The following is a 13214-nucleotide window of genomic DNA, read 5'->3' on the forward strand; positions in this document are numbered from 1 at the left end:
GAGATTTCAGTGTGCACTCTCGTCAATAAGGAAGCCGAAGACAGTAGAGGCCGAGTGATGAAATATTTTACTTTATTCAATAACACCTGCCTCCTCTAACGTGTAAACATTGATACTGTTCTCCAAGTTCATGCATAATGAGTTGCGCTGTGTAAGTTTTTGGTCACAGGGTCTTTATTCCTCTTTATCATCGAGCGCTTTTATCACAGTGTGTGTTTATCGATCAAGCATCAATCGTTCACTGAGCAAATCTGCTGCTCGTAGGAGACCTCAGCTGGGTGACCGTTAAAAACGAAGGTCACCCTAATTGGCACTGGAGGACACCGTTATTCTCAAAAGTATGCCCTGCGTCAAAGGCCACCTGTGGGGAAAAGAAATAGCAGACAAAGTTGCTACCTGCAGTGCAGAGAGGGGGAGAGCTCTTTAATGAAGAAGAGATTTTAGCCGGCGTTTGAGAATCGCTGACAATCTGCTATCTTTCTTACGCTTGGAAAGAAGAAATCACTGCTGTGGCCCACACCAGGCAGTGCTGATGCTGCCGGCAATGCAGAGCTTCTATCTGCAATACTTGGGAACACTGTGCAGCACTTTTAATAAGCATTCAATGATTTCTATACGTTTGTTATCTCACATTGCATGAATTTTTTGAATTTTTTTGCCTTCAAACATTAAAAGTGCTGCCTCTCAAAACATTGCTCTGACTTTGGCAGGCCACTTAAGGCGTCGTAGTATTTATATCCGACGGCGTCACTCCCATTGTTTCATGCCTCGGCTGACAAACTGTCCATTATCCTGGGGCCGGTGCAAATTCTGTGCGGTTAACACGAAATCACAAATGCAATGTCGGAGTGCCCACGAGACTGTCCGCAATCCGCCAGCCTCTAGCGTGTCGTCTTGAAGGGCTTGAGCCATACGTGTCATGTGGAGTCGAGGTGTGAGTTCCATCTGTGGCCGTGTAAGTGTATTAAGGTTGAGGTGCTCTTTCTAAAGGGTGCGCTATATGCGTAAACCTTGTGTTGTTTCTTGGCGTTTCCCGACGCGCGGTCTGATGTTCTGCGCATGAAAAATATCGAAATTTAGTGCCAAACTTCCGGCTCAGCCTCCGGGCTGATCTCAACACTTTTTCAACGGCGTATTTTGCGTCCAAACATCTTATAATCCAACCTTAGTGGTAACTCACATGCCAAGGGCAATATTTAATGGTTTTTGAGCATGTAATTGTTGGTTAAATAGGATAAAAAGTAGAGTGCGAAATTTGCCTTCGGGTGACAGGTTTAAACGATCATTTTGGCTCAAAAGCCTTTGAAGGCAATCTAAATGGGAACATGCACCGCCAAGCATGCATGATCAATGATGGGCGAGCTATCTGTTTGTTAAAACAAAACAAGAAAACCTATCTATAACATTTGAATTAGAACCGCTTTATTACGCGTTCAAAAACACAACACTAATCCATTGTGCTACACAGGTGCAACGCGAATGACGGTTTTCAGTTCTGCTCTTACACCATTCCGCAAATATCCTTGTATTCTCGCGCATGCGCAGGACAGTAGCCCGCGTGCCACAAATTGTCTGGTTGCATTCTTCAGTTTGCCCGGAAAAGAGGTTGTATGCAATGTGTTGCCACTGAACACCTCAATCACATTTCAAGGAAAGTAAGCTTTGACAGGTGGAGAGAAAAAAAAATTAGCAGTGGTTTAGCACTGGTTAAACCTGGAGTGACGCGATAGCTACAGCTGGCCACGCTGGAGGCTCGAAATGCTACTGTATATAGTTACCCCTACAAAATGGCATCTGCGATTGTCTCACGAACAACCAGCCCATGTTGAGGAAACCCAGATGGTCAGAATAAATCCGGAGCCCTCAGTACGGCGTCCCTCAAAGCACGTACGTCGCTTCGGGATGTTAGAGCCCAGAAGTTATCTGGGTTAAGTATGACACCCGCCGGTCTGTACTATAGCGAGGAGGTCATTGCCCGAATTATTTCAAAACAATTTGCCAGAGCCCGCCGTCATTGTTTGACCGCAAAACATACATAAGTACACGCTTCAAGGAGCTTTCTATGTGGACAATAGTGGCATCAGCGATTGTCTCTGCCGCTGGAACTAAGCCGCTTCTGTCGTGCCAAACAGCGCACGTTAACGAAACAGTGCAAGAAGGAAGGGAATGAATTACGGCAACGAAATGCATGGTTGTGACGAGAATGTGTAGATATTCTTAGAACTTTTCGCAGCGCAAGAAGGAAGGGAATGAATTACGGCAACGAAATGCATGGTTGTGACGAGAATGTGTAGATATTCTTGGAACTTTTCGCGCGATGTCTGTGCACTGAAGTTCTTCTTTTCCTCCGGCAGCACCAGTCCTTTGGATGTGGCAGCCTAGATCAAGACTCATGTGGTCGCCTTCTTTTTCCTGAACTAGAGCGGCTTGCAGGCCCTATCTGCAAGGTGCGCCAGAGTAAGTGCGCCATGAGTGGCATTTCTAACCAGCGTTGATTGCAATTCAGGGCGTGATGGTATTGGGCAGTAAGCTAAGCGCAAATTGGCTACCTGTATAGGCTGATTTATTTTCCTTCAGCTAATCTAGTACCTTCTACATGGGCGCAAACAGCGGCGGTTAATTATCAGTCCTAAATGTCGCCTACTGGTTGACTACTATAAGGAAAGGGGACAGGGGACGATGCGAATTCGTGCAGAAATTTGAAAAAGCTAATCATACAACGCATTTACTCGCCTAATGAACACGGTCGCGTAATGAGCGCAGGCTGTACTTGTGCTGTCGAAACGTACAATTTATTGTTTTCTTCGCGTCATTATTGCAGCTGATTCTGTTGACGCGCAAGTCTGCTGATAATAATGAGGGAATGTCTGTGGGTGCCCATTCTTCATTGCGAAACAACTGCACCATGTGTCGAATGCTAAAAGGTGTGAGCTATATGCTAGAGCGAACTGTAGCTGCACACACTTAGCATTTCGGGCCGCTACGTCACCTATGGGTGCGGGATTGAGGTAACCGTATGCTCTCATACACGGAACGCACGCTGAATACTGCATTTCGCTTTTTTGAGAACGTTAGTCATGCCGGATGAAGTGCTTGTTCTCCCAATCTAACCTTCCTCCCATTTTTACCGCTTCAAATGATTTCGGGCCACTCCCCCGTAGTGGGTATGTGCCAGCAGCGCCTGAGGCTTTCCGTCCTTCCTTCCTTCCTTCCTTCCTTCCTCCCTCGCTTCCTCCCTCCATCCCTTCTTTCCTTCCTTCCTTCCTTTACTTCCTTTCCCCCTTCCTTCCTTTCCTTCCTTCCTTTCCTTTCCTTCCTTCCTTCCTTCCTTCCTTCCTTCCTTCCTTCCTTCCATGTAGCAAGAATGAGCAATCTAGTCATACATAACATGGGTGCTAGCCAACACTACCAGTACGCAAAGCAGTATCAGCAAAAGACTACCGATAGATCTGTATCATCGAAAGTATTGTAACAGGGGCTTAGGCTGACGCTCAGGCAGCGGCGAAACCACGGCGGCGGCAGTCTCTCCTCTGTTCATGTCAGCAGGCGCACACTCTGAGCGATGACAGTACGGCTACGATGATGATCTTCTTCTTCACAATGGCCCCGGGGAGAAAAGGAGCCATTTTTGTGCAGACAACGCAACCGGGTCGTATATAGTGCGGCTTGAGTCGTTGGACATGCGTAGTCTCGCGATCACGTAGGCGGAGATCGGGAGACGGTGTGAGGTGCTCATTGAGGATGTGCGCTCCAGGACGCGGTAGGGGCCACGGTATTTCGAAAGAAGCTTCTTTGAAAGGCCGGAAGCAGTGGAAGGGATCCACAGCCAGACAAGTGAACCGGGTGGGAAATCCGGATCAAGCTAGCCGTCGTCATGGCGATGTTTTTGGCGCCTCTCAGTGTCTGCCGTGAGCGACCGTGCAATCTGGCGGGAGTGTTCGGCGTGCTGGGCAACTTCATAAACAGTTGTACAACTTTGTCGATGCGAGTGGATGGATGTCGGCCATAGAGCCGAAAAAATGGGGTGACACCGATGGTGGAGTGGGTAGCAGTGTTGTCGGCGTACGTAATATAGGGTATAACTAGGTCCCAGTTCGTGTAGTTAGCAGCAACGTACATCGCCAGCATGTCGCCCAGAGTGCGATTAAATCGTTCAGTTAGACCATTTGTTTCCGGTAGGATGTACAAGTCCGATGAATGATATTGCACTCAAATTGTTCAGTTAGACAATTTGTTTCCGGTAGGCTGTACAAGTCCGATGCATGATATTGCACTCGGCGAGTAGAGCTTTAACAATGTCAGCCAAGACGCGTCCTCCATTACTGAGGAGTTCACAAGGAGCACCGTGGCGAAGTATAAAGCGCTGCATAATGAAGGATGCAGTTTCTGCATACCGGGTCAGGTGACCAATGGCAACAATGACCCAGTGGTTGCCAGCAGCGGTGTACGGCAGAGGTCGTATATATCGATGCCAACATGGTCGAACGGGCGAGGAGAACAATGTAGTTGTTGCAACTCTCCAGCAGAATGGTGAGGCAGTTGCTTACAGCATTGACAGGACGTACAGGAGCGGAGGTACTCCACGATGAAGTTATACATACCTTCCAGTAGTACCATAGACGGATGCGAGTGTACGTCTTGAAGACTCCCGCGTGGCCGCATTGCGGGTCAGCTTGGAAACTGGTGCAGATTTGGGGCCGGAGATGTCGGGGAATGACGAGAAGCCATTTCTGTCCATCTGACTTACAGTAGCGTTTATAGAATAGATCATCGGGAATTGGAAAATGTGAAGTTTTGGCGACGAAGGGCGCAGGATGCTGGAGGCTTAGATGGGTTGGAGAGAAAGTCAAGAAGAGAAGCAATCCTTCCACTGCGCAGAGGGTATGGCATGTCACAGATGGTGAGCAAAGGTGCAGTGGGTTCGAGGACGGAGAGGGTGGTAAGCTCGGCCGGTAGCAGGACAGGGCATCAGCGTCCTGATGCTTGCGGCCGGACCTATATACGACACGTATGTTATATTCTTGGACACGGATAGCCTATTGGGCCAGGCGAAGAGAGGGATCTTCTAGCGAAGCAAGCCAACATAGGGCATGATGCTCGGTGACCATGTCAAACGGGCGGCCATAGAGATAAAGTCTCGACTTGCCAAGTTCCAAGAAAATGGCCAAGCACTCTTTTCCGTCACTGAGTATTTGGATTAGGCTTTCGTGAGGATGCGGCTTGCGTAAGCAACCACATACTCCTCGAATCCACACTTGCGTTGGGCGAGGCCAATGCCACTGGCGTCCGTGTGTACTTCGGTTTGAGCTTGAGGGCCGAAGTGACGCAAGATGCCGTGAGGAGACTGCGCAAGGTGTTGTAGGCGTAGTCGCAGGCAGGCGACCAACTCGGAAAATCCACATTGTTGCAGAAAAGCTGAGTTAAAGGGGAAACAATGGCCGCAAAGTTGCGAATAAAACGCCGAAAATAGGAACAGAGGGGCGTAGTTTCTTAATGCAAGTAGGTTTTGGAAATGGAGGCAGAGCACAAAGCTTGGCGGTGTCGAGGTGGACGCCCTCTTTTGACACAACGTGGCCTAAAATTGTCAGCTCGCGAATTGCCAATCGACAGTTCAGTTGAAGGCAGGAGTCCGTAACGCATGTTTAGACATGCTTCAGCCAGGAAAGATAAGTCGCAAAGTCGGGCGAAAAGATCACGACGTTGTCGAGATAACACAGGCATGACTTCTATTTCAGGCCGTCCAGAATGCTGTATCTCTATGCGCTCAACCGTAGCCGAAGCATTACAGAGGCCAAAGGCATGCCGTTAAATTCATACAGACCATCAGGGGTCACAAATGCTGTTTTAGGGCGGCCATCGGCTGCCATGGGGACCTGCCCGCACCCAGGGCGTAAAACGAGAGCAGAGGAGAGTTCCACTCCTTGAAGGCAGTCCAAAGCATCATCAGTGCGCGTAAGAAGGTAAACGTCCTTTCGCGTGATGTTATTGATGCGGCGGTAATCAACGCAGATATGAATAGTTATCTTTCTTCTTCACGAGCAGCGCGGGCGAGGCCCAAGGACTGTTTGAGGCTTGAATCGCGCCGCTCTGAACCATCGTGTCAACTTGGTCTTGAATACCTTGGCGCTCACTAGCGGAGACATGATACTGGCACTGACGCTGAGGGTCGTGGTCACCGGTGTCGATGTGGTGGGCGACAGTCGACGTGCGGGTCAAAGCGGGTTGGTGTGAATTGAAGGAGCAACGAAACTGATGAAGGAGCGCGAGAAGTGGTGTGCGTTGATGTGCATGAAGAGAGGCGTCGATTGAGAGAAGGAAAACGTCTGGAGGCGAAATGTCGAGTGCAGGAACCGGTGGGCAGAGGGCATCTAGTTCGAGGGACGGCGAATAGTCAGTTTCAATGCGATAGAGAATGAAATCAATGACCTGCACCGTTGCCGTCGCTAACAAGGTCAGAAGTGATGGGCACAAGAACAGTCAGGTTGTTCAGTGTCTTCGGCAACGACGGCTTTGGCAGGAGGAGCAGAAGGGGCATAGGGAGATGCAAGGAATTCCGGAGTTAACATGAGCGCAATCAATGACTGCCTATTGGCGGGACAGGAAGTGCCAACCCAAGATGATTTCTTTAGAACAGGTTGGCAAAATGACGAATTCAATCACGTAGAGGATTTCCTGAATTAAGACGCGAGCCGTCGCTAACGGCGCAATAGCCTGCGCGCTTTCGGTGTGGAGCTAGAATCCAGAAAGTCGGGTCGTCCCTTATCGTAAGGAGCGGCAAAAGGAGGCGGCCATGGCAGAAACAGTAGCACCCATGTCGAAAAGCGCCCGAACAGAAACAGCCTCTACAGAAACGGCGATCAGGTTGGCGGCGCATAATTGAGGCCTTGTACATTTCGCTGGTGGTGCAGTTCTCGCCTCAAGAACTGCGGCGTCTAGTTTTCCTCTTGCGAAAGATTCGGGCGCCGACGCATTATAGAAAGGGAGCGGCGACGAGGAGAAGGTGAGCGCTGGGTGCACGGAAAAGGTAGTGCGATCAGGTGAAAGCGGGCGAATCTGCGGCGCCTCGGCTGGCGGTGAGTATTCACTGGGAGGAGGCCAGTAACCGGCATCTGGGGAGATTGGCGCACGATGACGGCAAATCCTGGCCACGTGACCAGGAAGTCCGCAAGAGTATCAAATAGGCCGATTATCACTAGTACGTCAGTGAATGCCTGTCGATGCGGTCGCAAAAAAGGCGTCGGGGCGTGAGGAACTTGAGGCACAGACGTTTGAGGTGGAGTGTAGGTTGGGCGGTATTTAGGCGGCCACCGCCGTGCAAAGGCGGCAGCGTAGGTTAGGGGTGCAGCGACAGGTGTGGGCGGCTGTGCTGGTGCGGGCGGAGGGACCGCTGGAAGGGCCTCAGCCACTTGTTCGCTGATGGCAGTGCGGAGGTACTTCCAGCAGAGATCTATGAATGTCAAGTAGAGAATGCGATTATGCCTATACGAACATTAACCCATTATCGTTAACCGAACAACTGTCATCCGTGAAAACTGGATCTTAACAGGGTAAACTGAACTACAATTGCAGCGAATTCGCATTTTTTTTAAAACTACGCAAATAGACAGTCATTTTTTTCACAGTTGAATGGGCAGATTTTACTGCGTGTAGGCCCGAACATCCCCATTTATTGGAACGTAGAAAATAAGCTCGTTCCTATTCTCGCAGTGCTGCCGAGGCTCGCAGGAGAGCATCTACAGCACCAGCCGAGCACGCGACCGCATCCTCTGGTTGCGGCACCAGGGCAACACCCAGCCAGATACGTCACAGGTTGGTAAATCATTATGATGTCATTAATTCCACAAGGTCCCTGGGCTCCCCTGCAGTATTTCCGGTGTCGCACATATTGGTTTTCAATTTTTCTCAGTATCGTTTGCGCGAAGAAAATGCAGCCGTGGAAATATGAAGCAGCATTTAACGCGGAAGACAAAACACGGTTTGGTATCAGAGAATTGAGTGAAATATTTATCTAGCTTATGTGAATGAATGGATGCTCCCTCTTTGCTGTACTCCTCCCGTTGTTGAGCACGGAAATCTGGTATTGAAGGGATGAGTAGAAGATCTAGCACACAACCCAGGACCTACACCTGAGTAGCATCAGTTAATTTAGCCAGCTGATTTCATGTGCTTCCGTTTGATTACATAATTGTCGCGGTGGCAAAATTTTAATTCTTACCGTAGCCAAACAGCCCGTGAACAACTGCGTACACAGTACGCAGGTTCAAGGAAGCAAGAAACACGAAGGATCTGGAACAAATATCGGCTGACTGGCGAGCGGCCCTATCAAAACGCACGACAGAATTTTTTGTTGCTCGACACAATTGTGTCGCGAGCAAACCATTTTTGTCGTGCATTGTGTTGTGCGACAGAGGTTCGTATCCAGGGTTACTTTGCGCGACAGTGGTTTTTGCAGTAAGTTCTGTGTGCATGGCATGGCCATACCAGGTATTATTTCCCGCAGAGAATAACGATAGAGATTAAAAAGGAGTCCTGTTCTTTTTCGTCTATATTCTACACTAGAATTCTTGACAAACTTTTGCAGACATTCATTACTGAATCGTTGCGCATTGGTTTTCATTATCCGTTTGATTTCGAATCAATCAATCAATCAATCAATTTCTTTAATAGACTGCCATCGGAAGGTAATGAATGTCTTCCTTACTCTCCCCTTCTCCCAGAGTCTCGCGCGCATGGCTCAAGAATCGGAGGCGCAAGGCCAGGGCGTATTCATCGCTACCTGCGCCCAGTGTGGCCATCTGTCCAAGGGTTGGACCATCAAAGGCACCTGTCTCTCTCTTTGGCCTTCGTAGAACTCCTGGGGCAAACAATTGGGGTACGTTTGTCTTTTCGGTGCTTTCGCGATCGCGGCCGATGTTGTCACAGTAGAAACGAATTGCCCCTACAAGACGAGGATATCTCTGCTAAAGCCATGCAGGCTTGTTTACGAGTTCACGGCACGCACTGCAGTTTAGCCACATACGCTGTGTAGCTCACTGTTTGCTTTGATGGTATTCTGTTCTTCAGCCGTGGCTACACGATTCTGATGGAGGAGAAATGCATGTCGGGCTGCATATTTGAATTTCATCTCCCATTGTAGAACCACAGATGGGCGGATATATTCCAAAGGCTTCCATTACGAAGAACCTCGTGGCCCACAGTGGGGCGTGAATAAAGAAGTTCAGTGACGTCAGTTTACTCCGCGTCTGTTCAGATCAATTAGGTTAATTATTCATTAATTGCATCTCGCGTAACATGAGCCACTCAGTGTGTTAGCTTGCGAACGTTTCGGTAAAATCAAGATGTCCACTCATTCAGAGACCTGTGCTGGCGACATTTATTTTCTCACAACTAAACCCAGACGCAGGCTGGCACTGTAGTCATTTGAGCGTCCCTCGTTGCTTTTAGCTAAAGGACGCAGCCTGCTGAGAGGAAGGGTGGGCGTATCTGGACCTCAGCTATGGCTGCTCGAGTCATACTACCGCTCTGGGGCCCCTCACAGTTGCTACCATTCGTCTCTTCACCTAAGACTATGAACTCACATCGTCAACCTGGGAGCTTTAATTAAACGCATTGCCATGCACATCCCAAAAATTGGAAGAGACACTTAAGCTCCTCCTTAAGGTTACGATGCGATAGCGTATTAAGTTAATCGTCTTATATGTAGAAATGTCATTCTGTAGTTTACATTCACAGATAGATACCACTCATGGTGCAGTGGTGCGGCGGTTAAGGAATCCGCCACTGCCCTGCGATGGCACGTGCTCCCAGCGGTAGACCTTGTGCTAGCCAAGTTTGCTCTTCCTGACTGACCAATCATTAACTGCCGCCTGCCACGGTGGGCAGTTTGCTCACAATCCGGTTTGGCATATTGTGATGATGCTGCAAGACCACGTCACCTAGCTGGCCCACCTGCCTCTTGGGTTGCTCTCTGGGCACCAACTGCCAGAGATGCTCGTGATTTATCAGTCACAATGTTGACAACGCCGACGCCGAACTTTCTGGGTAAAGGGGTCTTTAAAGCTATCCCGTTAAAACAAGCACGCCTTTTCGGATTGACCGCAGCTTCAAACCGCCAAACGAAGCACTATAGAATCCATACCAAGACACACATACGTTACGAGAGCCGGGATAGCTGGCTCGCACCGCCACCGTGGACCAAATCGTGTCTGGTATACGGCCACTCTTGGCACATTACGTCCAAGACGTGCTGGGCAAAGAGCAGCAATCCCCTTTCTATCGGAGATCTGACCTGAGCTTCCAAATCGGCTGTTATCTTTCTCTGTCTTCTAATGAATCGTAGCTCTCATATAACAGAGCACGCTCATTTTGTTTTTTCAGTTAGCCACCGGGGTGGCTCAGTGGTCACCATGCTCGGCTGCTGACCTGAAATACGCCGGTTCGATCCCGGTAGCAGCGGTCGAATTTCGATGGAGATGAAATTCTAGAGGCCCCTGTGCTCTGCCGTATCAGTGCACGTTAAAGAACCCCAGTTGGTCGAAATTTCTGGAGCCCTTCACTACGGCATCCCTCATAGCTATATGAGTCGCTTTGATACGTTAAACCTCCTGAACCTTTTTTTTTATTGTGTGCCACGGTGGCCCTCTTCACGCTAAATATGCTGTGTTTTCGTAATTGTCCATATTAATAAACATATGAGACAATTAAGATCCCTACACATCTATAATAGCCACGCAAAGATGGAGGCAGGATAAACTAAATAGCCCTATAATTTCCTAGTAACTGTGCTTTGTGAACATAGTTTGTTCGTAAGAAGTGGAAACAGGACATGTAATGAATGGTCGCACCGCTGTTAAATCTGTTCCGTGCTGCTCAACTCGGCTCTTTATACCCGGCGTCAATCCATCCGTTATAACGCGGTCAGGGCGTGGCGGTTCCAATTCGGCGCAGGCAAAGAGGATAAAAATGCGCGTCAGCTGTAGATCTTGGTGTGGACTCGCTGGACCCTTGCAGAAGTTTTTTAGGCAGTTTATATAGACTTCTGTATTTATGCCCATACAGATTTAGTATACTATTGTGTACAGACGGTCTATAGACTACGAGTAAACAGTACGAAATATCTATAGGAAGGCAAAAGAGTCTATAAGAAGTCTGTAGACTGTGTATAGACCATCTTTGAAAGGGAATCAAGAACTCCAAGTGTGGTATAAATGTGTGCGCAACGCTCTACTACGGCGCAACTTTTGGCCCACTTGCAAATTCAGGATGTCGTTATAAGAGACCAATTAATTTTCATCCCATCTTCTCCCCCAGACTGATCATCGTAGCGGCAGAAGATGACGCTAGCGAGCAACGGTGCCAGACGATCACGGCAGATATTCGCAGTATAGCGGCACTCGTTCTAGCATCCTCTGCGCGGTATTACGCGAAAATTAATCCACTAACCTGAGCGTCCACATTTCTTGCTTGAGAAACACCACAGGAAATGCAGTATGCTAAGTGCTTAAGAAACTCTTAATTTGGGGGAATGCAGTGCCATAGTCAACGACACATGTTCCTTATTGTTGAACGACCGTAGGTAACCACTTTCCATACGGAGCTGCGTGCACCCACTGAAGCGCGTATGCCTGGTCTTCGCAGTAAGCAACGACGCCTTGGATGTGGCGCCGGCAAGAGCAACTGCCGGGAAGCTGGCTTCTCTGCCCTGGACTAGGCTATCTCTGGTGCAGCCTGGTCCGGCGTTCAGGACACATGTCGCACAGTAGTGAGTGTATTAAACTTCCTTTGCCCGCATTTTAGGATTCTAGATTTAGGGTGGTACTGGTGTACACTGATGAACTCAGTAGGAAGGTATCACATGGGTTGGACTGAACGTTTCAGCGTCGGACTCTGTGAATCAAACCTGTTCTCATTGTGTGGGAATAGCTGGGCGGAGCCGGAGTTCCCGGGTTCGAATCCGACCGCGTCGGCAGCGTTTCGATTGCGGCGAAACGCAAAAGGCGCCCGTGAGCTGTGCGATGTCAGTGCACGTTAAAGATCCCCAGGTGCCGAAATTATTCCGGAGCCTTCCACTACCGCTCCTCTTTCTTCCTTTATTCTGTCACTCTACCCCTTTCCTTACTGCGCGGTTCGGGTGTACACCGAGATATGCGAGAGTTATTGCGCCATTTACTTCCTCAACACCAGTTTTCATTTCTGAGGCAGTTGTATTGGGTAAATCCCGGATGACGGGGCAGGGCCCATGCCTGACAACACTGCTGAGGGCAGGGGGGCTTCGCAAGATTTCAAATGGGACCCGGGCCCCCCGGACCTATCAGATACGTCCCTGTATGTAACAATCATTTCTACAGGGTGACTCCCTTTCGCAAGCGTAATTTCGGCCGAGAACACTTAAAAGTTATGACTGTGCAGCTTTCGGCAGACAGTGGCCACCTCCGCATTTTCTTGTAACGATCCCCCCCCCCCCCACACACACATACACACACAGGACAATGTTAGCTTTCGCAGCGATTCTAGAATGTGACAGTTAGTAAAGTCCCCTTGAAATATGACGCTTTTGGTCTCGTGCTTCAATTGGGCTGCGGAGTTTGAATGACAGAGCAAACTCCTCAAGGGCCCCCGGTAGCCGGGGCCGCATGCCACAGCTCCCTCTAGGCTGGTGACATTTGTTTCCTGACAGCATGAAAAAATTGCATGTGCACACTAGTTGCTTAAGCATATGTGAACAGCTCTACTGTAGCTGCCCTTACAAAAAATTTTTACAGTCCAAAGACTGTCCATACAGTTCTGTCTATCAAGTCAAGAGACTCTCTATAGACACCTACACAATAGTCTATAGGAAATACCAATCCCATAGAATTTTGCTTAACAATGACGCGTCGACTTGTTCCGAAGCAAGCCACGGCATCCTGTGAACTGAGAAGTCCCGGAGTCAAGACAAAACACAGTCGGAAGCCAGTGCCTCTGAAGTGCAGTCGTCACGTGGGTGCCACCGGAGAGCTTCAACATCGTCAACATCGAGAGGAGCATTGCTGACGGCCTTGAGATTTTGCAGACGCTCTCAATAAGACCTGCAAGTGCATCGGTGGCGCTTTTAGCTATGGCTGTATCTGCCCGAGACGCGGGGAGCGTAAATTTCTGCGGATTATTTCTTAAAGGTTCCGAATATAGCAATTTTTCTAGAAAAATGTGGAAATATATTTCTCCTGCTTCGCACA

The 13214-nt window shown here is 49.0% G+C and overlaps 1 long non-coding RNA gene across 1 annotated transcript in view; it reads left to right on the forward strand.

The window, feature by feature from the left end:
* Positions 1-13214, forward strand: part of LOC144101981 (uncharacterized) — a 176258-nt gene that overhangs the window by 111760 nt on the left and 51284 nt on the right. The window lies entirely within an intron of this gene.

The sequence above is a fragment of the Amblyomma americanum genome, chromosome 8, assembly GCF_052857255.1.
Source record: "Amblyomma americanum isolate KBUSLIRL-KWMA chromosome 8, ASM5285725v1, whole genome shotgun sequence".
In the NCBI taxonomy this organism is placed as follows: domain Eukaryota; kingdom Metazoa; phylum Arthropoda; class Arachnida; order Ixodida; family Ixodidae; genus Amblyomma; species Amblyomma americanum.